The sequence below is a fragment of the Gallus gallus genome, chromosome 16 (assembly GCF_016699485.2).
Source record: "Gallus gallus isolate bGalGal1 chromosome 16, bGalGal1.mat.broiler.GRCg7b, whole genome shotgun sequence".
Taxonomy (NCBI): domain Eukaryota; kingdom Metazoa; phylum Chordata; class Aves; order Galliformes; family Phasianidae; genus Gallus; species Gallus gallus.
The window spans coordinates 961,397-984,644 of NC_052547.1; the positions used below are offsets into that span (position 1 = coordinate 961,397).

General features: G+C 51.9%; 1 long non-coding RNA gene across 4 annotated transcripts; it reads left to right on the top strand.

Moving 5' to 3' along the window:
- The first annotated feature begins 10,883 nt into the window (after positions 1–10,883).
- On the top strand, positions 10,884–21,819 carry LOC121106966. 4 transcript variants are annotated; one of them, XR_005840227.2, is made up of 4 exons: positions 10,927–11,285; positions 12,294–12,424; positions 13,115–13,236; positions 21,793–21,819. It is a non-coding gene; the product is annotated as an uncharacterized LOC121106966 (long non-coding RNA). The 4 variants fall into 4 exon arrangements; XR_005840226.1 differs by lacking the exons at positions 13,115–13,236; positions 21,793–21,819 and having other exon boundaries at positions 10,884–10,929; positions 11,032–11,285; positions 12,294–13,045; XR_005840225.2 differs by lacking the exon at positions 21,793–21,819 and having other exon boundaries at positions 13,115–13,259.
- Positions 21,820–23,248: the final 1,429 nt, after the last annotated feature.

A 23,248-nucleotide genomic window follows, 5' to 3' on the forward strand; every position in this document is an offset into this window, starting at 1 on the left:
TGTTGATCTGCTGGAGAGGAAGAAATAGGGTCAAGTGTTGGGTCCTGCGTTTTGGTCACAACAGGCTTGGGGGAGGAGTGGCTGGAAAGCTGTCTCATGGAAGGGGACTGTGGTGTACTGGTTGACTGTGGGCCAAATATGAGCCAGCAGTGTGGCCGAGAAGGCCAGTGGCATCCTGGCTTGGATCAGGAACGGTGTGATGAGCAGGACGAGGGAAGTCATCCTGACCCTGTACTTGGCATTGAATGCTCATTGCGCAGGGCCCAGCAGCACCCACTTCTCCCTGCTGAAATGCACGGCCACATCCTGCAAGAAGCTGTTTGCTGGGATCACTTGAAGCCAGGGAAGGAGCTCGTGGGGAAGGTGAACTCTGGTGCCGGTGGCTTCTCTATCCCAGCATGTGAATACTGGCAACCCTCTTTCCCTGTGTGTTCACATCCCTCACCCCATGGCTGCTTCTGCCTGCATCCCCATGCCCCTACGTGCGATGGATGTACTGTGGTCATTTGTTGCTCTCCTGGAGGTCATGTGAAATCATCCTGCTATGGATTATTTTGTGTCCTGAAGAGTATGGGGTTACTGTTTACAGTGAAGGGTCTTTTGGGCAGTTGTGTGTCTTAAAGAGTGTTTTAACACATCTGGACAGTAGGGTGGTGGTGTCTTTGATGTTTTTTGATGTTTGTATTGCAAGTACACATCTGACTTTTGTGTAAGTGTGTTGTGCTTTCCTTCCCTGTGTTTGCTGTGGTTGGATTACAGGTATGAAAACCAGGACTAGACATCAGGTATGTGACTCTTTTACTCAATCTGCTGTTACAAGTTAGTGTAGTTCGTCTATTGTGAGTGGAAGCCTTCCTGTAGGTCTGGATCAGATGATCGCTGGTGAAAGGCAGAAGACTCATGGGAGCGTGCTGAGGCAAGAAAGGGCAGGGGAGGTGTGAGGGGGTGTAGCTGTTTCTGTCCAAGTCCAGCCCTCCCTAGTCCTTTTCAGGGCATTGCCTGGGGGTAAAAGCCACCTGGCACTCTGACTGGGAACACTGGTCTTACTAGATTTTCTTCCCAGCACAGCCAGCATGCTCTCCACACTTGCTTTCTTCCTTTGAATGTCCTCCTTTGTCCTGGCCTTGAACATTAGGCCTAGCCCACAAAGACTGTGAGCAACAGTATTGATGGTGTTCTAGTGAAAGCAGATTAATGGTCACAAACGCATCTTGGCCTGGGGGGGTCAAAAGAACTGCTGTCAGACGTAACAGCTAGGGGGCAACTATGAGTGCACTCAGACAAAATCTGGCACTCATCCTACCTCAAAGATGCCGGACAGCCCAACTGCCCCTCGAGCTCTCCTGCACGGCAGCAGGTTCATTGACAGGATTTCCCTTGAGTGCGGCTGTCTCTTGAGTTCACACCTGGAGAAAGAGCCCTCACACCTTGATGTTGAGATACCTTGCCAATACTGATCCTTGCTAAGCAGTTAAAGGTTCATGTGCAGCTTTTTCATGAGGTTTTATCTTAGATTGCTTTTGCACATGACCCCTTTGACATAAAGGCTTGATGAAGTCTGAGGCCAGCAGTGGGTCCCACTGCACCGGGCTCCTTACCTCTGTGGTTCAAGGAGCTCACAACCACTGTGAGACTTTTGAGGTAACAGGAGGACCTTGTGTGTGTGTGTCTGACAGTGCCCTCTAGACAGCAAATGGTCAAGTGTATCGAGCCACCGTCAGGCCTGTTAAGTCACTACAACTTATGCCTATTGTAACAATGTGGGTATCCCTGATTGTCCTGTAGGAATGTGGAGTGTGGTTGGACCCATGTGGACCTGTTGGTGAATTCTATGGGATGGCAAGGGGGGACACTGGCTGATGCACAGGGCTGGGAGTGAACTTCAGCTCTGGATTCTTGCACGAATGAGACCATGCCTAGGGTCTTCCAAAGCTCTTCTTCCAAGGGTGATAAAGACAAACTGCAGCACTGGCTGAAGTAGGTGATCCATCATGCTGCTGTCTGTTTGGTGTACCGTGCCTTAGGGAGGTGGGTCAGATGTTTTACCTGCTTCTGAATTGGAGAAATGCCTTAAGTGAGACTTCAGCGGTGTGGGTTATTGGCACTACCACCTTTAATGCAGAGTAGGCAGCCAGATAACTTTTTCATGCTACGCTTCTCTTCTGCTCCGTGTCAGAACTGAGACCAGAACACAACTGGGTTTAAATGGAGTTCTGCCTCAGCCACAGGCCCTAGCCAAAACCATTCTCAGTTACGTGTGTTTCTAGTTCAGCTGGAAGGGTGGGTTTGAGTGTACCCAGCACCTGGGCCTGTTGAGAAGGTAGTTCTTTCTGTCTTGCTGGAAGACGTTGTTTCATTCCTCCAGCCATGTTTTTGGCCTTTGTGAGTTGGTGAAAGGCCACAGCAGCTGTGGTATGCAGGTGTAAGAGTAATGCCAGTATTGCGTGGACCCGGAAGTTCTTGCACCTGCCTTGGTGCAGTAGGGATGCAGAACACCTGAACCGTCTGTATTGCACTGTGTAGTATTTGGGCTTTCCTGAGCAAGCTACAGGCAGGGCTTTCACTGTGACAAGCCTGGTGCTTGTTCCTTCTGGGGCTTTATAGCTCACCCTTCTCTTGTAGGTAGTAATCAATGAGTCTACTGCCTTTCCTAATGCTTCCGGTGAGATGGCAATAGGGGATCATTGGTGTAGTGGTATGTTATGGGGGTTATTCCACTCCGCTAGGTCCAAGTTAGGACAATATGGAGGTGAATGTATGTATCCTGCTGGCAGGACCTGAGATGTCCGCTGCCTGCAAAACCATCTCATGAGGAGTAATTCTGATGGGAGACAAAGCAAGAAGAGCTACAGGAAGATTGGGGGAGGAGGGTCCGAAGGTTACCCATGGGAGCCTCTTTGCCAATGGCACTGCTTGCACTACTTAAACCCAAGCTCTTTAAGGAAGCGTTTGTCCCTTGACTGCACGAATGTGACCATTGTGGGAACCACGACACGGGAATCAGTCACGCTCACCTTTTTTGGTCTGTGGTTGTTGGGAATGAGGTCAAGGTGAAGGGTGGTACCTGCAGCCCTGATGGTGTGGGAGAGCAGGAGGGAGTGCACAAGGATGAAGAGGAATGAGGCAGAAAGGAAAATGATGCCCATGGGGGGAGAAGCTGGGGTCCTTCTGCACAGCAAAGAATGGCCTTACAGCATTAGGCATCTCCAGGAGCAGGTTTTCATTGACCTAAGGCTGAATAAGCATCGCAGAAGTGCTAGACATGCTCTGTGAATGATCAGAGCTTGTCAGAGGGACTTTAACTGGGGATGTGTCAGCTACCCACTCATGGTACCTATGAGACACTGGAAACGCAGGAGGTGAGTGGTTTCAACAGCCCTCAGCCCAGCATGGATGCTGGAAGGTGGTCTGGCCTCCATCTGCCTAGAGGGGATCCCTGATGGTTAAGTGGCAGTCCCAGGAGGAGTGCTTGTACTCAGTGATGGTGGCCACTGTCACCCACAACTTGAACTCCATCTCAGCACAGGGGAAGAAACTGGCCCAAGGGGAAGGAGTACTGCAGAATGCAGGAGGGAAGTGGGCTAGCAGGCTGCATGCAGGTATGGGGGATCACCCTGCCTTCTAGGGGTTACTTGTTCACTGCAGGGCATGGGGCAGCACTCCCAGGCCCCAGGTACTCACCTATCCATCTCCCTTGTGTCCTTTGTGCCCAGGAATTGCTAGCTAAACTTCTGCCTCATCCTGCTGACCGAGCAGCACAGAAGCAGACATGGTTAGGGGTCAGTGGTGGGGGGAGTTTTGCTTAATGAAGTCGTCATGCCCGGAGGGGTGTAAGAGGTATGTAGATGAGGTGTGTGGGGACAGTTTAGTGGTGGACTTGTGTTACGTGATGCTGGAATGAGTCTTACAGCTGTTTACAAATCTGAATGACTCCGTTAATTCTCCAGTTCTGTGAGGGTATGGTTCTGTGATTCTATGTTTGTGTAGGTTAACAATTGTACCTGGTCTTTTCCCAACTGAATGGCTGTAAGGTTGTATGATCTGGTTCTGAACTCTCCCGCAGGACCATCAGAGCAGGTTTCCCAGGCCTGTGTGCTGCTGGCTTTTGAAGACCGTCAGGGAAGGGAGTCGGGAATCTCTCTACAACTCAGTGCTCTTATGCTTTCCTCACAGGAGTGCTCCTGGCCCTGAATCCCTGAGGGAACACCAGGGATGGATTCGGGTGATAGTGACCTGAAAACCACTCTGTAAAGAGCAGTGGAGCGCAGCGCATTACCTCTGGCCAGAGGTATGCCATGTAGTTGGTGACTGAGTGCTGCTGCTGCTGCACTTCAGGGCCAAGTGCTTGTGTTTTGAATGTGGAGGTGTTGCAAACTAAGTCAGCTTTCCTACCCACTCCATGCCCCTGGATGAAGCTATAACGTAGCACAAAGTGAGCACCCACCTTCCTCAAGTCCCAAGAGCTGCACTGAGCTCTTCCCCTACTCCCTCTGTTTCCATTTCTGTCATTGTCCTGGCAACATTTGTGCAGAGGGACTGAAGGGCCAACAACTGTCCAGAGCCTTGGACAACTGATGCACTAGGAGTGCCTGGAATTTTAATTGATCCAGGCAGATCTCTAGGTGGTCATCTACTTCACCCATCACTTGGCTTCCACATCCTCTGTACTTCCGGTTTATCAGCTGTGACAGCACTTCTGTCAGAAGTGCTTGGCTTAGCCTGAACAGCTCAGTAGTGGAAGGAAGGAGGGTAGGGTGAGCTGGCAGACTTGAGGTCTTGGGCAAGGCTGCCTGGGGCAGAGCAAAGCAGATGAAACTGAAAGAAAACAGACTGGAGGAGGTCATGCCTGAAGGGAAGGCACTTGTGGCCTTTGAGTGTCACCCTGCACCACGAGGATGTCATCACACAGAGCTGGAGGAGGGGAAACAGAGGCCAAGGGCTGTCTGGATCTTTGTCCCTCTTGTGCAGAATGGGACAGGAGGGGACTTTGGGATGGTGATGCAGTTCAGCAAACGGTTGACAGGGTGGAGCTCATCGGCTTTACCATCCACCCTTTACGTCTATGTAGCTCCACTTACTTGCTGGAGAGAGGACAGATTGGTGGGGTGGGGAAATGTAGTGTTAAAGAACTACCTCTGGAGAGACACAGAGGGGAGCGTGAGTCTTAGAGTTGTACCAATCACAGAGTCTGTAACATAGAAGATCTCTAAGATCAGGCCCGGGTCAACCTGATCCAGCTGTAGATGATCCTGTTCACTGCAGGGGAGGTGGACTGGACGACATCTAAAAGTCTCTTCCAACTGTAAGGGTTTTATGATTTCAGGACTCAAAGATCATCCAGGACAACCACTGACCCATTATCACCACACCCACTAAAGCATGCCCCTCAGTGGCACATCTACATGCTTCTTGAGAACCTCGGGGGACTGAGACTCCACCACTTTCCAGGGCAGCCTGTCCTACCCCACTGATGGGCGCAGTTGTTGAGCACTAGCTGCCATAGGAACATCTTCTGTCTGTCATAAGGACAAAGCTATGTGGGTGTGCCTGTGGTGCTCCCTTTCTCAAGGCTTGGCCTGTCTGGACTTCCCAGCTGGGAAGACCATGGGAGTACGTTCTTACCTGCCTATCAGATGGAGAGGGAGGGATTGTTTCTCGTCAGCTCCTTACACAGGCAGCAGTTGGCTGTGATGTCCCACTTTGCCATCAGTTTGTAGCGCTCCCATGTTCTCTCTTGGGTGCTCTGCAAAATGGTGTGCTCCTTAGAACTTGGAAAGCCTCCTTGGAGCTCCTTCACAGTCCCAGCCATCTAGACTTCTTGGAACAGGAAGGCACTGCTCTACTCACCGAACATTGCCCCCTGGAGAGAAGGCAAGGATGAGCTTGGTTGCTCAGTGGTGCGTAGCCCATGCTTGGACCTCATCTCCCCCACCTCACCCTTGTACAGCTTACCTAGGAGGTCATGAGCCTGATGCACCAACACCACTGCATGTCTGCTGTTCCCTCCACGTAGCAGGGCTGCCCGTAATAGCTGTACAGCAGGCTGACAAGTGCTGCTAGTGACAGCTCCGTCGTGCTGTGCTTGTACCCCCTGTGGGCTGGATCTTGCTGAGTTCCATCTTGAGTTTTGGTGGAGCATCAGCTCCCAGTTGCTCAGGTGTGTCCCACACGAAACTGGCCACTGCGTTCTCCATATTGCCTTCTGATGCCATCATTCACCGCTTCAGTGCTGCAGAGGTGCTTGCATGCGGGAGGCTTTGGGGATGCAATTCATTACAGCAAGGAGTTCCTAGGACAGCTAGGACTTCTCTCATGTGCTTCTCTGGGGATGAGAAGGTTCTACTGGAGCTTCCACCAGCAGGGAAACTGGATGCAGCACTATGGCTCCAGTGAGAGCTGAGTCATTACGTACAGTTTTTAGAACCAGAGGCAAGAGCGGCCATCCTTTTGGATGCAGACTTTTCAATACGGGTTGCTCCTGAGCTGTTGAGGGAGAAGTAAGAGCGTTTAGCTTAATGAGATTTATGCTGTTTGGTTCTGCTTAGTGTCATTTGTTCAGTTAGCAAAATCCAACAGGTAGTATTCCACCTGGTGACTGGAACAGATCACCTAAGGTCAAGGATTTTGAATGTCTGGGATCATTTGAGGCCTAGCAGAGGTCTTTGCAGTAGTTCAACAGTTCCTAACCCTGGGACAATGTGTATACAAAGCGGTGGATTTTTGTTGCTCTGTCACAGTTGCTGTTTCATCGTCGGTGTGGAAGCAGTTACTTCCCCACTGCATTCCTCCCAGCTCTCCCACATGTTTCTGTTCCAGACACTCACGCACAGCTGTGCACACCCTCATGGGTTTACAGGGCTTTGGGATTGCCATGAGCCACTGTTTGTCCCACTTTGGCGTCCTTGGCAGGTTGCGGACAGACCTCAGGGCTCTGGTTACAAGTTGAGTGGCAGAAGGACGTAAACGTCCTAGCAAGCAGCACAGCTTACAGTTGCCTACTAATTCTAGCAGTTAGCAACACAGCTTGCTGCTGCACAGAACTTTTACCGGTGAGCACAGTTTTCTTACATGGAATGGAATCCTTAGCTCCCCTGAGTTCTTACTCACCTCGAGCCTCAGCAGTCCACCTGATGATCAGCAGGTGAGGCAGGAATTAGAACTTGGACTTTACCTCCAAGAATGCGAGTTGCTCATTCGATCCTTGAAGGAAGAAAGTGAAGATGAAGACAAAGGCATCCCTGGGCACTGAGGCACCACAGCACCTACAACCGGAGCCCCACTTAGGGTGTTTTGCTGCTGGATGTTACGGGTGAAATCTCAGTTCTGGTTTCACTTTCGGGTTGCACGCTGTATGCTCACCACAGGTTAAGCTTACGCATGCACTTTGATAATGCCGACGGGCAGAACCCGGCTCCGGGCCCCGTTGCTCGGCGCTGGGGCAGCTCCGGGGGGCCCCGCCGACTGCCGCTTCCCGCTCCGCCCCGAGGAACCGCGCTCCGTGCGCTGCGGCCGCGTGGGCAGCGATCGGAGTGCGGCGGGGCGGGGAAGCGGCCCGGGGCCGCGGTCGGGGACTCGGGCCTGCGGCCTCACCTCGCCGTGCAGGAGGGTTGTTTTCCCCGGGTCCCAGTTCGGGACCGGCAGAGCGGCCGTCTCTTCGACTTGACGGCAAGGTGCTGGGACGGCGCTTTCTGGGGGGGGGGAAGCGGGGGGGGGTGGGAGTGGAAGGGGGAGGGGGGGGGGGGGAGGGGGGGGGGGGGGGGGGGGGGGGGGGAGGCGGGGGCTTACAGGGGCTGGACTGGGGGACGAAATGGTGCCCTTGTTTCAGGTTCTGTGATGGTTCTATCAGTATAGACTGATTCTGTGATGGTTCTGATTCCTCACTAACAGGACGGATTCCCAGATTTGTAGCTTGTAGAACAAGCGGAGGCAACGACGGAGCCTTCATTTGAGAAAGAGGCACAATAGGAGAAGATATCGAAAAAAGGATCAACTCCCCCTCCCCCTCCCGGTAACAGCTGGGAGAAAGGGACGAGCTGAGGAATGTGACCCTCCCCCGTTCGTACCATCGCGCAGCCGGAGAGAAGGGCGGGGGCAAAAGGGTCACCCGCGCAGACTCAGACTGCACGGGAAGTCTTGCGGGACAGAAGGGGTGGCTCCAGACCACCCGCCGCTCCAGGCACCCGCATACTCGCGTAGCCCACCCATTGGTTCAGGCTGTGACCTTGGAATTCCACTACGTAGCTATTCAAACGCGATGGACTTCCGTGTCCACCGCTGTGCGCAGCGGGTGGAATAGCTCTGAGTGACTGACACATCCCAAGCAACGTGAATTTCCATGTTATACGAAACAGAAAGGTGAACTTTTTGTTTGGCCTCAAAGATGACAAGAAAGAGTGGGCAGGACTTCAATTTTATGCCACGCTTTCTTGTGATAAATTCCAGGTTGCAGCGCCATTTGCTTTTAATGCTCGCTCTGTGGTGCCTTTGAGTTACCAGTTTTTGGAGAGTTCTACTCAAAGTCCCTCTGAGGTGTAGATTTTGACAGAAGTTGCACAAACCTCTGTTTGGAGTTCTCTGGTGCTTTGTGCTCATCAAATGGAAGGGCAGAGCAAGAGTGTCCTTGTGGGTTTTGTTGTTCGGTATGTGTACCTGTGTTAGTCTGTGTACCAACTCTGTTATGCTGAATTATAATTACTGTACTTCCTCATGTATAGTTATGTCAATTCATACAGCTTCGAAGTATCTACTTGTACAGCTGATGGATATCGTTTGGTATGTTGTGACCCAGCTCCAGGCTATCCTGTGTGGCTAAATGATTGGCTCCTCCTAGAAGGAGTGTGAGCCTTTATCAATGTAGACAACATCAGGAGCAGTTTGATTTGAGCACCGGAACAGTTGCCCTCACAGTGTTTCTGTGTTTTGCCGGCCAACTTTCTGACTTAGTCCCTTAAGCAAACTAGGAACATGTGACAGTGTCTTGCTCCAAATAGGAGAGATGGTTACGTGTGTGTATCTCTGTATTTATATGTATACCGGAGGAAGACAAAGACAGCAAATCCAGTGTTAGCGGACTGATTTATTACAAGTTCTAAGCAACTAAGGGATGGGGGGAAGATGGGCAAGTTGGCAATAGTAAGAGAAGTTCTACCATACGATTTACAGAGTGGGGATAGTCACCACCGAGGATCCAGTGATGTCTCATTGGCCCACAGGGAGGCAGCAAGTCTAAAGCTCAAACCAAAACTGTTAGTCACTTATGGAGTACCTGTATTAGCAAGTCTTGACATCAACATGTAAGGGGTCTTGGTGGTGGTATAACCTCGAGAGAAATCCGTGCTCAATGGCAGAGGTGGTCATGCAGCCTGCTGCTGTACAGGAGTACTTGAGATGTTAGTGCTTCTTGCTGTTTTTGGAGTAAGACAGTTGATTCATTGCTGTATTTTGTGTTGAGGCTCATGCTTAATTGGCCCTCAGCTGTTGATCCAGGTATCTACTTTCAGTACTGTCAGCCTTCCAGTCTGAAACAGATTTGTGGTTGTTGATCTGTTTTAACCACTGGGGTGAGCACTGTTGCTCACTGTCTTTGTGCGCAAGGCCAGGCGGAAGGAGGAGGTTGGGAGGAAGAAGGGAGGGGGGAGGGGGGAGCACACTGCTACAGTGGAGTGTGTGCTGGGAAAGAAGCCTGTTAAGACCAGTGCTGCTGGTGTGAGTCCCAGATGGGTTTTACCCCGAGGCAATGTGGCCTGCAGGTGGGGGGCGGAGGGCTGGGCTTGGACAGGCAGCGCTGCGTTCCTTCACACATTCCCTGCCTTCTCTCTCATCTCCCCAGACTCATTCAACTTCTGCCTGTCACCTGTGATCATCTCAGCCTCCATGAGAGCAGGAAATGGCTGTGGAGCACTTATCTCAGGTAGGGGCATGGGGGAGTAGGAAGGAGAGACTGAGGGGCAAGGAATGTGAATACAGGGAGGGTGAGGTGCCCTCAGCTAGCAGTGCGTGCTGGGGCCGGAGAAGCTGGTAGTACTTGAGTTTCTCTCCTCTGACAACTGCTTCCCTGGGCCTTGGCAGTACCAGGAGCCTCTTTCCTTGCAGGAGCCTGAGCTTTGCAGAGGTGGCCATGTATTGCAGCAGGGAAGAGGGAGCACTGCTGGATGCTGCGCAGCAAACACTCTACCAGGATGTGACGGTGGAGACATATGGGTCTGTGGCCTCACTGGGTGAGAACTTTGCTCCCTTTCCTCCTAATTAGGGCACCTTTGGCTGTACAGAATGAGCCTCTGCAATCAGGTGGTAGGGTAATCACAAGGCAGTTATATATGGATTATCACAGCAGCAACACGGAAGGAACAGGTAGATGTCTATTTCAGAAGGGGGAGTTGTGTGCTCGGCACTGTGAGAGAAGACCCGGAGTCACTGCTGGCAGCCAGAAGGGGTTAGAGCAGCTCCTGTGAGCTGCCCTTGTTGCTGCGTTACAGGGTGCCACCAGCTCCCGCAACTGGGTGACTCCCTGGTTACCTTTTTACTCTTCTGCATTCCATTCTCGTAAGTCTTTTGAAACCTTGTGCATTGAGCACTTTGGAAGAAGAAGAAAATTAAGCAAAAACCCTTAGTGGGAGTGTTAAAGGAATTGTCCTTGCGTAATTCTTGGAGCTGTAAAGGTCATGCTGGGATCTGAAGGAAGCCAATATGTGCTGCTCCAGAGTCATTCAGGCCCTAATTGTGGTTTCAGAATGAGGGAGGGATATGTAGCGGAGTAGTTGGAGAAGGAGCTGTGCCAGAATAACAGAGTGTTTCATCTTCACTGTTTTTGTTATTCGACCTCCGCTTTCAGCCCCCAAACCCATGGTGATCTCTGTGCTTGAAGGAGAGGAAGGCCCCTCGATCCAGATGTGCACAGCCTGAAGGACACGGCAGGAGACCTCAGCCCAGGTGAGGTGGTGGGGGAGAGGAAGAAGTTGGGTGGGCAAAAGCCATCTTTGAGTAGTAGTTCAGATCTGCTGTGTTACTTCTGGGTTTCCTGTCATCCAGCAGGATATGGGATCACAAATACGAAGGAGAGGCTGCAGGAGATGGGTGTGGCTGGAAGAAAGTGGAATGGTGCCTCAGTGGGGAGAATCAGAAGGGGTGCCCAAAGGGGTCGGGAGCAAGGGAAGCACTTCAGGAAGCCACAGGGAAACCATCCAGAAGAGAGAGGGGAACCCCTTGGTCTGCAGCACAGGCCAAAAGCCTCTTGAAGACCCTGAGGAGCAAGGAAGCGTGCCAGAAGAGAAGGCAGAACCCAAGGGGTAAGTGTGGGGGAAACCATAAAATGAACTCTAGGCTCTTTAGCTGCCGGCGCACGCAGTCAGTGAGAAGACTGTACAAGTGCTCTAACTGTACAGAAAGCTTCAAATGGAAATCCAGTCTCACCTACGATGAGCACATCCATACGAGGGAGAGGTCCTTTAAGTTCTGAGTGTGGGAAGGGCTTCAGATGCGGTTATGAATTACAGTGCCACCAGTGCACGCACACAGGAGAGAGATCCATCAGGTGGCCTTAATGTCCAAGGAGCTTCAAAAGCAATTCCTACCTCACCTACCACCAGCATCAGGACAGGAGAGGGACCCTGTAAGGGTCATCAGCGTGGGAAGAGCTTCAAGTACAGTCCTGTACCGAAATGCCACCAGCTCACCCACAGAGGAGACCCTTTAAGTGTCCTGAGTGTCCAAAGAGCTTCACATGCAGGGGACTGGATCTGTGGCTGGGCCTTTTGGTTTCATCAAACAAACCATGGGCTTCGCTCCAGATCAGAGTCATCCACACAGGGTCTTTGCCTATGTGAAATCACAGCCTCCCATTGTCTGCTTTAAGGAGTCTACAGGGAGGCTTTGCTAATGGCTCCATCAGGGCCAATTAGTACTCCAAGATGCTTCAGTGTTTCCTTTCAACTTTACTTTCCTCATGCGGTTCCATCAGTATCCTCTCAGCACCTCCAATCCTTGGACTCCACACTGAATACACAGCAGGACTAATTACAGTGGCAAAGGCCTAACAAGCCATTTCCCTCAAGTCTTCTTCAAGATCTGTATTCTTGATTAGGGAGGTTACAAAGTTGTAGAAGAGGAAATTTTCAGAGAACATGTTCCTTAAAATGACTTTTTCATCCCTAAGACTTGTTTTTTATTTTCTGTTAACTGAAGAAGTGTTTGAAGCTTACGGGGTGCTATGCTTTTTCAGGTTGTCTGCTGAGGACGGCTGGCTGTACAGCCTGCCTTCCTCCTCACTGCCCCTTCTCCACCATTTTGTTTGTCAGGCACCGGGGACTTCCAACACCTTTCCTTTCAGCAGGCTTCTCCACTGGAATCTGCAGCTGAATGTGCCAGCTCCTTTGCACAGACTCCCACGTGCTTTCCTCAGGGAAGTCCCTGCACACAGGCATGGAAGGTTTTTTTTCCTTTAATCTTCTGTAGAAGTAACAAAGCAGAACATGTAAGATTTACAATGATGAGAGAATGTAGTCCTAAACTGTCTGCCAAATGCAAGCTGCCTCCACTGAAGTTTGTTTCCCATGGAGGATAACTGTACAAGAAGTGTTTACACACAGGTACAAAATGATATAAATAGAGACACAATTAGAGTTGGCAGGAGAGATGAGGGGAGAGACAAGGGAAAGGAAGCCTGAACAATGGGAGGTTCCAAAAAGCAATTGGGGAGGTGAGAGATAGCTGAACGACCAAAGAGTAAAGGGAGGGAAGATATGCGGAGGGAGGGCAGGTTGTCTGAGGAGGGGGAGTGAGCAAACAACTTCAGGGTGCTTAGTTACCCCTGGGGTGAAATTACAACACATGTAGATAGTTGTTGGAAGTTTGACTTCTGACATCAGGTCTACTGGAAACACCTGAGGGAGTAGGGGGACGAAGTGCACTGTGTAAGAGAGGCGGAATACTTGTAATGCAGGTACCATATCAAGGTTTTTTTCTTGTGGTATTAAAACAGCGACTGAAAAAAGTATTTTGTTGTCGTGGGGGGGAAACGTGGGTTTATTACAAGTGCTCAATCACTTCAGCTGACGGAATGTGTCCCATTTTTTTCAGGTAACATTACATGGAACCAATAATCTTTTCTGTCTTGCAGGAGGCCCAGAACATGAGAACCCTCCCTGCCCAGGACTGTTCCTGCGATGTCATCTGCAGTAGTGGAGGTCTCACCTAGCTGTGCTGAGAGCTGGGAGAGGGGAGAGGCAGAGGGAGGCCCAGGTGACATGGCGGGGAGGTGGCTGGAGGCCATTCCTCCTCCAGGACCGGACTGCCCTGGGGCAAGCAGCACACAGTGGATGTCATGGAATGTGCACGACTCCGTGACACAGAGGACAGCTCAGGCAGGGAGCAGCTGCATAGCCAGCAGGGCTGGGCTGCTGCTTGTGAGGTCACCTCACTGCAACACTGGGCTTGGCCACGAGCAGGCGGGCAGTGAGAGAGCATTGGGAAGAGCAGCTGAGAAAGCTGCATGCAGGGGCCTGGGCCCTGGTGAGGCCCTGCCTCAGTGACACTGCCGGATGTGGGGGAGTAGGGGATGAGGCATGGACACTGCCCAGGGTGGTAGTGGGGGTGAGAAGGGAGCAGAGGGGCACTGCCCCGTGGGGGGGAGAGAGTGGTGTGAGAAGGGAGCAGAGATAAAGCAGTGCTGTTAGGAGCAGCAGTATCTCACACTACTGTTGAAGGGTACACAGAGGAGAAATAGCCAGCCTAGGGGTGACACCTTCTTGGCTGATCTCTCATTTTATGGGGCTCCAGTCACTGTCCACCCTGGGCATTCACAGTCCGTGGAGAACGTGTAGGCTCTCCACACAGCTCCACGTTCTTTTCCTGGGGAATGTCCCTGCCACACGTGGGACAGCCATGGGGGTATAGCTGACTGAACCAATCACCATCTCCACTGTCATCAGGTGCCACTCAGGTCATAAACCCTAATCTCAGTCTGTCACAGGGAGCAGTTGAAACATTGTGCAAGTGCTCTGGTTGTACAGAGCTGCAAATCCAATCTCACCTACTGTCAGTGCATCCATTCAGCTACAAAATCCCCTGAATTCTTCTCCCTTTGGTCTTGCCTTCTGTTGAACAGAAGAGCACTAACAGGAGAGCTGTGTCCCAGCTGGAGATACGTGGTAGCTACTTTGTGGGCCCAGGTGGTGGTGGTACGTGTGTTGTGCCATGTTCTGGTGCTCAGAGGAGATGCTTGTGTTTTCATTTGGTCTCACTGGGATGAGCCACTCCCTGTTTGTCCCCTGACCAAGCATATTTGAGTTCTCTTGTTCTTTGGAGGGTCTGTATCTCCTTTCTGGGTCTTAGCCCATTCTCGGGGGTTGGAGCCAAAGTAGGTCCTGTTCTGTACTGCGTTAGTTCAGCCGCGTTCAGGTTGTTGAGTGGAGGTGCAAAGGTAAGTTAGAGCATGATGGGGCAAAGCCACCTGCAACGCGCAGGTTGGGGGAGATGCATCAGAAACACATTCCTTCTGCTGCTTTCACGAAGAGTCGGGGCCGCAGTTCAAACCTCTTGAGGTACCAGAACATCTATGGGGGCTGGGAGTGGGGGGAGGGGAGAGCTTTGTGGAGAGCCCACAGCTCCTCACCTGCAGCAGATGGCAGTCAGGGAAGAAGTGCTACAAATAGGCAGAGTGTAGGAAGAGTGCGAAGCACAGCTCCAACCTGTTCAAGGACGAGGGGATCCGCTTGGGACAGAGACCTTAGAATTGGCCTGCACTGCAAGGAGAGCTCATCCAAAGCTTCAGCCCTCATTAAATGCTGGGGTCTGGTACCTCCTTTCTCAGGGGAAAAACCGCAGTGTGGACCGTGGAGATGCTGGAGTCCCCTGGGGTGAGGGAGACCCAAATGCTTCTCACAACACTGGTAGAGAAAATGAAGGGAAGTGGCATCACTATCACCCTCTGCCTAAGAGAACATGCACCCAGGAGCTGCAGGTGCCCTTTCCCTGTTAAGAGAAGATGATCTCTCCCCATACAGGTTTTCTTTTCTGCTCTTCCTGTAAACAAGCTCTTTGAAACTGTTTCTGAAGGAAGAGCAGCTGTGTAGTTCTACTCTGTGGGCATGTGTTTCTGACAGTAATCTCAGAGTCCACTCACGAAGCAGTACGTGGGTCAAAAGAGCAGCCGAGTGTTCCCTGGGAGGTTCTCTGAAAATCACCTCCAAGCAGAAGAGGATGTCCTACCTGCAAGCTTTCACAGAGCAACCCCGCCCATCCATTGACCCTGGGGTTAGACCTCAGAGAAGTCATGTTTAAGAGACGAGGCTTGTTTATTCACAGGGTGGTGTTGGTTCACAAGGACCACAATGATTGAGTTTCAGCCCCCCTACTATGTGCAGGGTTACCAACCCCTAGACCAGGCTGGATGGGGCATCTGCAACCTCCTGGGGCAACCTGTTCCAGTGTGTCTCCACCCTGTATGAGAAACTTCTTCCTTGTATCCAACCTAAACCCTTTCTTGCCCAGTTGAAAGCATTCCCCCTTGTCTTATCACTATCCGCCCTTGTAAACAGCCATTCCCCTTCCTGCTTATATGCTCCCCTCACGCACGGGAAGGCCACAATGAGGGCTCCCTGGAGACTTCTCTCCAAGCTAAACGAGCCCAGTTCCCTCAACCTTTCCTCATAGGAGAGGTGCTCCAAGCCCTCTGATCATCTTAGTAGGCCCCTCCTCTCAACCTGCTCCAAGAGATCCACAGCCTTCCCCTCCTGGGGGGGGCCCAGGCCTCAGTGCAGTACTGGAGAATGGAGGCATCACAAGAGCTGAGGGGGACACTCACCTCTCTCTCCCTGCTGGTCACCTGTTTTTTTAATACACCCCAGAACAACAGTTGGCCTTTGAGGCTGCAAGCGCACACTGCTGGCTCATGTCAAGCTTCTCATCTACCAGGACCCCCCAGTCATTCACTACAGGGCTGTGCTCAAGGAGATCCTCCCCCAGTTTGTGTGAATAGGTGGGGTTGATGTGGCCCAAGTGAAGCAGCCTGCACTTGGCCTTACTGAGCCTCATTAGGTTTTCATGGGCCCACTTCTCCAGCCTGTTCGTGTAGTTCTCAAGGGCTTCTCTTCCTTCTAGTGTATTGACTGCACCGCTCAGCCGGGTGGTCATCCAAAAACTTGATGGAGGTGCACTTAATGCCAGCATCTATGTCACTGATGGAGATGCTGAAGAGCACCAGTCCCAAGACTGACCCCCGAGGGACACTGCTTGTGGCTGGCCTCCACCCTGACACAGACCCAGTGATCATGACCCTGTGGGCTGTGTCCAGCCTGCCCATATCCTAATCCACCGAACAGTTGGTCTTTCAAATCCAGTTCTCCAGTTTAGAGAGGAGGATGGGGTGAGGGACCATGCCAAAGGCCTTGCAGCAGTCCAGGTAGACGACGTGCACCACTTTTCTCCCATCCAGTGAAGCTGTCACTCCATCGTAGAAGGTCCCCCGATTGTTCAGGCACAAGGTGTCCTTGGTGAAGCCATGCTGCCTGTCTCAAATCACCTCTTTATCGTGTATGTGCCTTAGCATAGCTTCGAGGAGGATGTGCTCCATGATCTTCCCCGGCACAGAAGTGAGGCTCACGGGCCTGTGGTTCCCCTGGTCCTTCTTTCTGCCTTTCTTAAAAATGGGAGTAGTGTTTCCCTTTTTCCAGTCACCAACTAGGCAGCCACAGTTTTTCAAATATGACAGAAAGTGGCTTGGCAACCACATCAGCCAGCTATTTCATACCCCTAGGATATCATCTGGCTCAATGGACTTACAGTTCAGTTTTGCGAAGAGGACTTGGACTTGTTCCACTGTTACAGGGGGACAGAAACCACTCCCCACACCTTCACCTGGAGGCTGATGGTCCGGGCGGACACGGGAAGCCTGACCACCCATGAAGACTGAGGCAAAGCACTCATTAAGTACCTCAGTGTTTTGTATGTGTGAGGAAGTCAGCTCCCCATTGCCTCTCATTCAGAGGGGGAGCACTTTCCTTGGCCTGTCCCCTCCTCCCTATGTACCTGTAGAACCCCTTGTTATCTTTCACGTCCCTTGCCAAGTTCAGCTTCCATCTGCGCCTTGGCTTTCCTAATTCTGTCTCTACACACAGGGGCAGCAGTCCTCTATTTGTCCAAGGATGTGCAACCCTCTTACACCTTCTGTACATTTTCCCCTTTTCTCTCAGTTCCAGCTGCAGGTCCTTGCACAGCCATGACGGTTGCCTGCCTCCACTGCTCAACTTCTGGAGGGGGATGGAGAGCTGTTGTGCTCTAAGGAGGGTGTCTTTAAAGAGCTGACAGCTCTGTGCTGTACCCATACCCTTAAGGGTAGTTTCCCAGGGGATCACACGCAGCAGTTCCTTGAGCAGCCAGAAGTTAGTACTCTTAAAGCACAGGGTCCTGGGTCTGCTTCTTGCCAGGCCTGCATTTTTCAGGACCACAAACTCCACCAAGGCATGGTCACTACAGCCCAGGCTCCCTCCAATCTTAGTGTCCCTAATGCTGTCCTCATTAGTGAGCACCAGGTCCAGTAAGGCTTCCTGTCTGGTCAGTCCGTCTGTTAACTGCAGGACGAGGCTGTCCTCAACTGACTCTCCCGGATTGTCTGCCACCTCCGATGCCACTATCCCAGCAGTGTGTCCAGGTGGTTGAAATCCCCCATGAGGATAAGAGCATGCAAGTGAGACACCTCCTCCAGCTGAAGCAAGAAGGCCTAGTCCACAGCTTCCTCCTGATCAGGAGGACTCTTGACCTCATTGTGACTGGTCCTGAGACACAGCTCTTTGCTGTCTGTCCTCTTTCTGCCACCCCTCCTACCCTGTCTATCCCTTCTGAAAAGCCTGTAGTCCTCCGTCAGGGTATTCCAAGTGGGGAATTCATCCCACCATGTTTCTGTGATAGCAATGAGGTCATCTTTTCCCAGTCGTGCCACGGTTTCTCACTCCTTGTACTTATTTCCCATGCTGTGTGCATTGGTAGAGAGGCACTTCAGCTTGGCTATTGGCCTCATTGCCTTATCAGAGGAGCCCTCCCTAATACCTCTGGGACAAGTCTGGGGTTTCCATTACCACCTCCCACAGTGACACCATTCCCATGTGCTTCTCTGTCACCCAGTACACTCCCTTCTCCCATACCTAGTTTAAAGCCCTGCTAACCAGCCCAGCCAACTTGTTCCCAAGAATATTTTTGGCCCTTCTAGTCAGATGGCTCCCATTTGCTGCCAGCATTCGCCCATTCTCAAGGCTGCGTCCCAAGCCATAGTACCCAAAGCCCTGAGTGGTGGCATCCTGTGCAAAGCCAATCCTTCAGTGTGTCCACCCTGTTGCTGTTGTGTAGATCTCAGTCACTAACTGAGAGGACTGAGGAGAATGCAACTTGTGCTCCCATGCCCTCCAGAGTGTGGCATCCTCGTGCAAAGCCAATCCTTCAGTGTGTCCACCCTGTTGCTGTTGTGTAGATCTCAGTCACTAACTGAGAGGACTGAGGAGAATGCAACTTGTGCTCCCATGCCCTCCAGAAGTCTTCCCAGGGCCCTGAAGTACCTTTTGATCGCCTGAGGACTTCTTTTGCCTACTTCTTTGTTTCCAATGTGGAAAATCAGTAGCGGATAACAATGGGAGGGTCTAGCAAGGTGAGTGATGTTCCTCGCAGCATCTCACCCGAGCACCAGGCGGGCAACACACATCCGGTGGGATGGATCCGAGTGGCATATGGGGCCCTTGGTTCCCTTAGAAGGGAGTCCTCTATGGTGACACCCTCTCTTTTTTTCCTGACTGATGTTGAAGTAAAAGGGGGAGCAGACTGCCGGCCTTGGGCAACCTCTCCTCCATGGATGGGCTTCCACCAGCAGCCACTTCCCCCAGTGCTGTCAGCTCGACAGCCTTATACCTATTATGTAAGGGGCACCTGGGAAGGTGGAACAGGTTGAGGGGCAGTCCACTTGTTGCGCCGAGCAGGGGCTTGTTTCCCTCTGTTGCTGTCTTCGAGGCCTCGGCAGTTAATCTTGGTTTACTCTGCTCCTCATACACTTCATCACTAGGACCCTTGTGGGGCAAATAGCCTTTTTGGAGGGTGTAAAGGGGAAACGGAAGGGGGAGAAACAGCTGAGAGGGCCTGGAGCTTTTGTTTCACTGGGCTCTGGTTCAACTTCCTTTGTGTGGGGGGTAGAAAGGACTCCAGGTCCCTGCTTGCTTCCAGGGGAAAGCATTTTTGGCTCAAAACTCCCTTCCTAACCATGGTACACACAGACTACACTCCTCCTCCAGGATGCTTTGATTGGGATCTTAGAGCAGGAGTCAGACGCTGAACCTCGGGGGGCTCAAATAACCCAAGGAAAAGCTTTGTGTTTTCTTCCTAAAGGCAGCATCTGAAGGTTCAGCAGGTGGTGGGAACAGAAGGCAGTGCAAACCCACACAGTGTACACACAGCACGTTTCTGCAGTATGGAGGTTCCAGAGTTCCAGCAACAGTCTCCTCACTGTGTGTGGCTGTTGCAGCGAGATATTCCTTCAGGGGAGCAGGATTCTCTGCCAGGCTGGCGGGGCAGAAATGATGCCTGGGGCATATATCTGGACTGCACTAATGTTGGTTTGAGCTCGGAGTTGTTGGCTTTGTCCTGGGGCGGGTGGCTTCGGATCTTCTTGATTCAGTGCCGACCTGTGCTTGGAATGCGGAAAATAGGGAGCGGGGAGGTTGATTTCTGGGTGCAGTTGAAGCCAGGAGGAGCCTGCCTGCCTGTCTGTCTGCAAGATCTGTGTTTCTCTGAAGGCTCCCTGACCTCCCACCAAGCTGCAATGGGATCGCTTCTGTATGGAGGAGTGCTTTTTCCTCCATCTCAAGCAGGGATCTGGCTTGGTGCAAGAAGTGTGACAAGGCCCGGGTGTTGGAGGACACAGCTGCAAGGGAGAACGTGGGCAGGATGCAAGCAGCTGGGAGGCTGGGGGATTCCTATCATAGCAGACCTCAGCCAGGGATGAAGCTGGGCTGTCTTAATTATAGTGCAGCCAACAAAAATCATGGCCCCCAGTGCCTGTCATGTGTCTCCCCCTTCCCACGACCCCCAAGTGTTTTCCTTAGTGAGCAGCTTCCTCTGGAATCAGCAAATGCTGAAATCTTCCACTGTCATCAGATGCCACTCAGTCACATTGCCCCTCAGTCATGAACCCTAATCTCAGTCTGCCACATTGAGCATTTTCTCTCCCAAAACCAGGGAGCAACAGGCCTTCTGGGGTACAGCTGTCTCCGGCCCCAGCTTGGAAAGTAGAGCCAAGTCTTCAAGCAGTGCAATGTGGAATTTGTTTTTATTAAGTAGATGCAAACTCAGAGGTAGCTCACACCTACGTAGAGACACACCCCTGTACAGCCTTAAAAGTGAACAGGACTTCCATTCTTCAGTAGAAGTGAGATGAACTGAAAACATTACAAGGACCATAACAAATGCAAATGACACTAAAGATAACTACAAGACAGTGTAAACTTACAAATATTTAGAAACATCTGTGAAATCACTTTTCTAACAGCAACCTTGAGCTCCATGTTCCTCATACTGTAGATGAGGGGGTTCAGTGTTGGAGGTAGCACCGAGTACAGGACAGCCACCACCAGATCTGAGATGGGGGAGGAGATGGAGGGAGGCTTCAAGTAGGCAAAAAAGGCAGTGCTGAGAAAACAGAGAGACCACAGCGAGGTGGAGGGAGGCATGTGGAAAAGGCTTTGTGCCGTCCCTGCTCACAGGGCATCCTCAGCACAGCCCTGAAGATCCACACATAGGAGAAAAGAATGAAAACAAAAAAAAGAGAGGCTAAAGAGACAACAGCCACAGTAGCCCATATTTCCCTCAGGAAGGAGTGCGAGTGGGAGAGCTTAAGAATCTGGGGTATTTCACAGAAGAATTGGTTCACAGCATTGCTTTGGCAGAGTGGCAGTGAAAATGTATTGGCAGTGTGCAGGATAGCACTGAGAAACCCACAGCCCCAGGCAGCTGCTGCCATGGTGGCACAAGTCCTGCTGCTCAGTAGGGTCCCGTAGTGCAGGGGCTTGGCAAATGGCAATGTACCGGTCATAGGACATGACCATGAGAAGAGAAAACTCCGCTCCAGCCAAGAAGACAAAGAAAAAGACTTGGGCAACGCACCCTGAGTAGGAAATGGACCTGCTGTCCAGTAGGGAATTGGCCATGGATTTGGGGACAGTGGTGGAGATGCCACCAAGGTCAAGAAGGGCAAGGTTGAGGAGGAGAAGTACATGGGGGTGTGGCAGGCGGTGGTCGCAGGCTATGCCTATGATGATGAGGCCGTTGCCCAGGAGGGCAGCCAGATAGATGCCCAGGAAGAGCCAGAAGTGGAGAAGCCGCAGCTCCCACCTCTCTCCAAATGCCAGGAGGAGGAACTCGCTGTTGGAGCTGCTGTTGGACATTGCTGTCTCTGAATATGTGGACCTATTAAAGGGGGGGAGAGACAAGAAGATGTTAGTGTCACCTCTCTGTGTGCACTCAACTCCACGTCTTGTAGCAACCTCCCAGTCTGCCACCCACATTTGAGGAAGGCCTTTGCAAGATCCCTTTGCTTGAGTTCTGTGGGGTGGTGAGGTGGTTGCTGAGAATGTCACTGGGAGAAAGAGGTGGCTGTGGATTGTGGAAGAGTCAGTCTGGCCCTGTAACAGAAAAATTAGGTTTTGAGCTGATCTCAAATTAAATAAACCTGCAGTGTCAAGGAGTTTTATGGAAGGGTTGCTCAAATTTCATAAAACTGTTAAGGAGGGTCCTGAGCGTATTTTTTCTTCTGTTTTTATCCAGGTGCTTAACCACATCGAGGGATTAGTTTATAAAGCAGAAAACCTTTGCGTTCGTAAGGCACTTCAAGTGACATTTTGTGAATCCAGAGGTGAAGGGGGTGTCCCTCAGCACAGGGAGAAGCTGTAGAGCTGCTCTGTCCACCTGTCCTGGCCTCAGCTGTCCTATGCTGGCACGGGGGGATGATGCCTGCACTGAGGAGTTTCCCCTGAAGACTCAGGATGCTGATGAGACAGAGGAATCCAGGTTCAAAGTGCATGACCTCTCTCGTCCTACGTATGGAGCATATCATTTCTCTTTTCTGGCCAAGCACACAGTGAGCTCATTGTGGCTGCCTGTGTACAGCCATGCTGCAGCGATTATGTGGCTTCAGCACTGAGGTGTTCTCTCCATGGAGCTGCTTGATAACACGGAGCTGCTATGGCAGAGCTGTGTCCTCGGGGAGCTCTCACCGCAGTCGAGGAGGAAACACACGGGCAAAGTCAAATGTGCTAAGGAATGAGCTGTCCTGAATGGAATGCCTACTGAGAGGCCACAGGCATCATTTCCAACACCTCAGAAATTAGCAGAAGCACGGTTACTTTTCCTCAACAGCTGCATCTGTGAAACTGAACTCATAGCATTGGTGTCTCAGCTGCGTCTGAATTTTCATCCCCCACCTAAGAGACTCCAAGGGCAACTTGTGACTTCCCCTGAAATTATCACTGGCATTCTACTGCCAGGGACGGAGGGCAGAACAGAGGGCAGCTCCAGTGAACCCTGAAGCAAAAGGCTAGTGGCACTGCACAAGCAATGCTACTGCTTTCTGCACGCTGAGGGACAACAAAGGATCTTCTGGTGGGTCCTGATGACCCTCAGGGTGCTGATTTAGGGGTCTCTGCCTCTTCAAGAGCACAGGCTGTTTGTATTCCCACTGAGCCAAGGATGACAAAACTGAAAGTGAGACCAAGGAAAGCTCACCTGGAGGTAGCTAACTTGTCTCCCTTCAGTGAAGGTCCACTGGAAATGCCCTGGGGTGCTGTGTAGCTTTCAGCCCCCTCCCCCCAGCAGCAGTTTTGTCAGCAGAAGGCCCCTGCCCTGCAGGAGGGCTGCTTCCCCCCACGCATCCCCCTGCCGTGCCCTCGGCAGCTCCCCAGGCAGGCTGAGTGCTGAACCGGCACACAGCCCCTAGGGCTCACCAGGGACTCTGCTCTGCTGGACAGCCCTGGGCCCCTAGCTGCACCTCGGTTTCACAGCCCTGGAACACTTCTCCCAGAACCGCCTCTGGACTTGGAGTCATCCTAAAAGATTTCATAAGCTTTGCGCTATGCCACAGTTGAGGGGACTCTCTGAGGAACTGCAGCAGCATTGCGCAGCAGGCAGAGACTTACCATGTTATGGGCTGTGAGCGCTCAGCCTGCTCCCACTCATATGGCTGTTAGCACCTCTCCCTGTGCCAGCTGCAGGTCGTGCTGTGTGG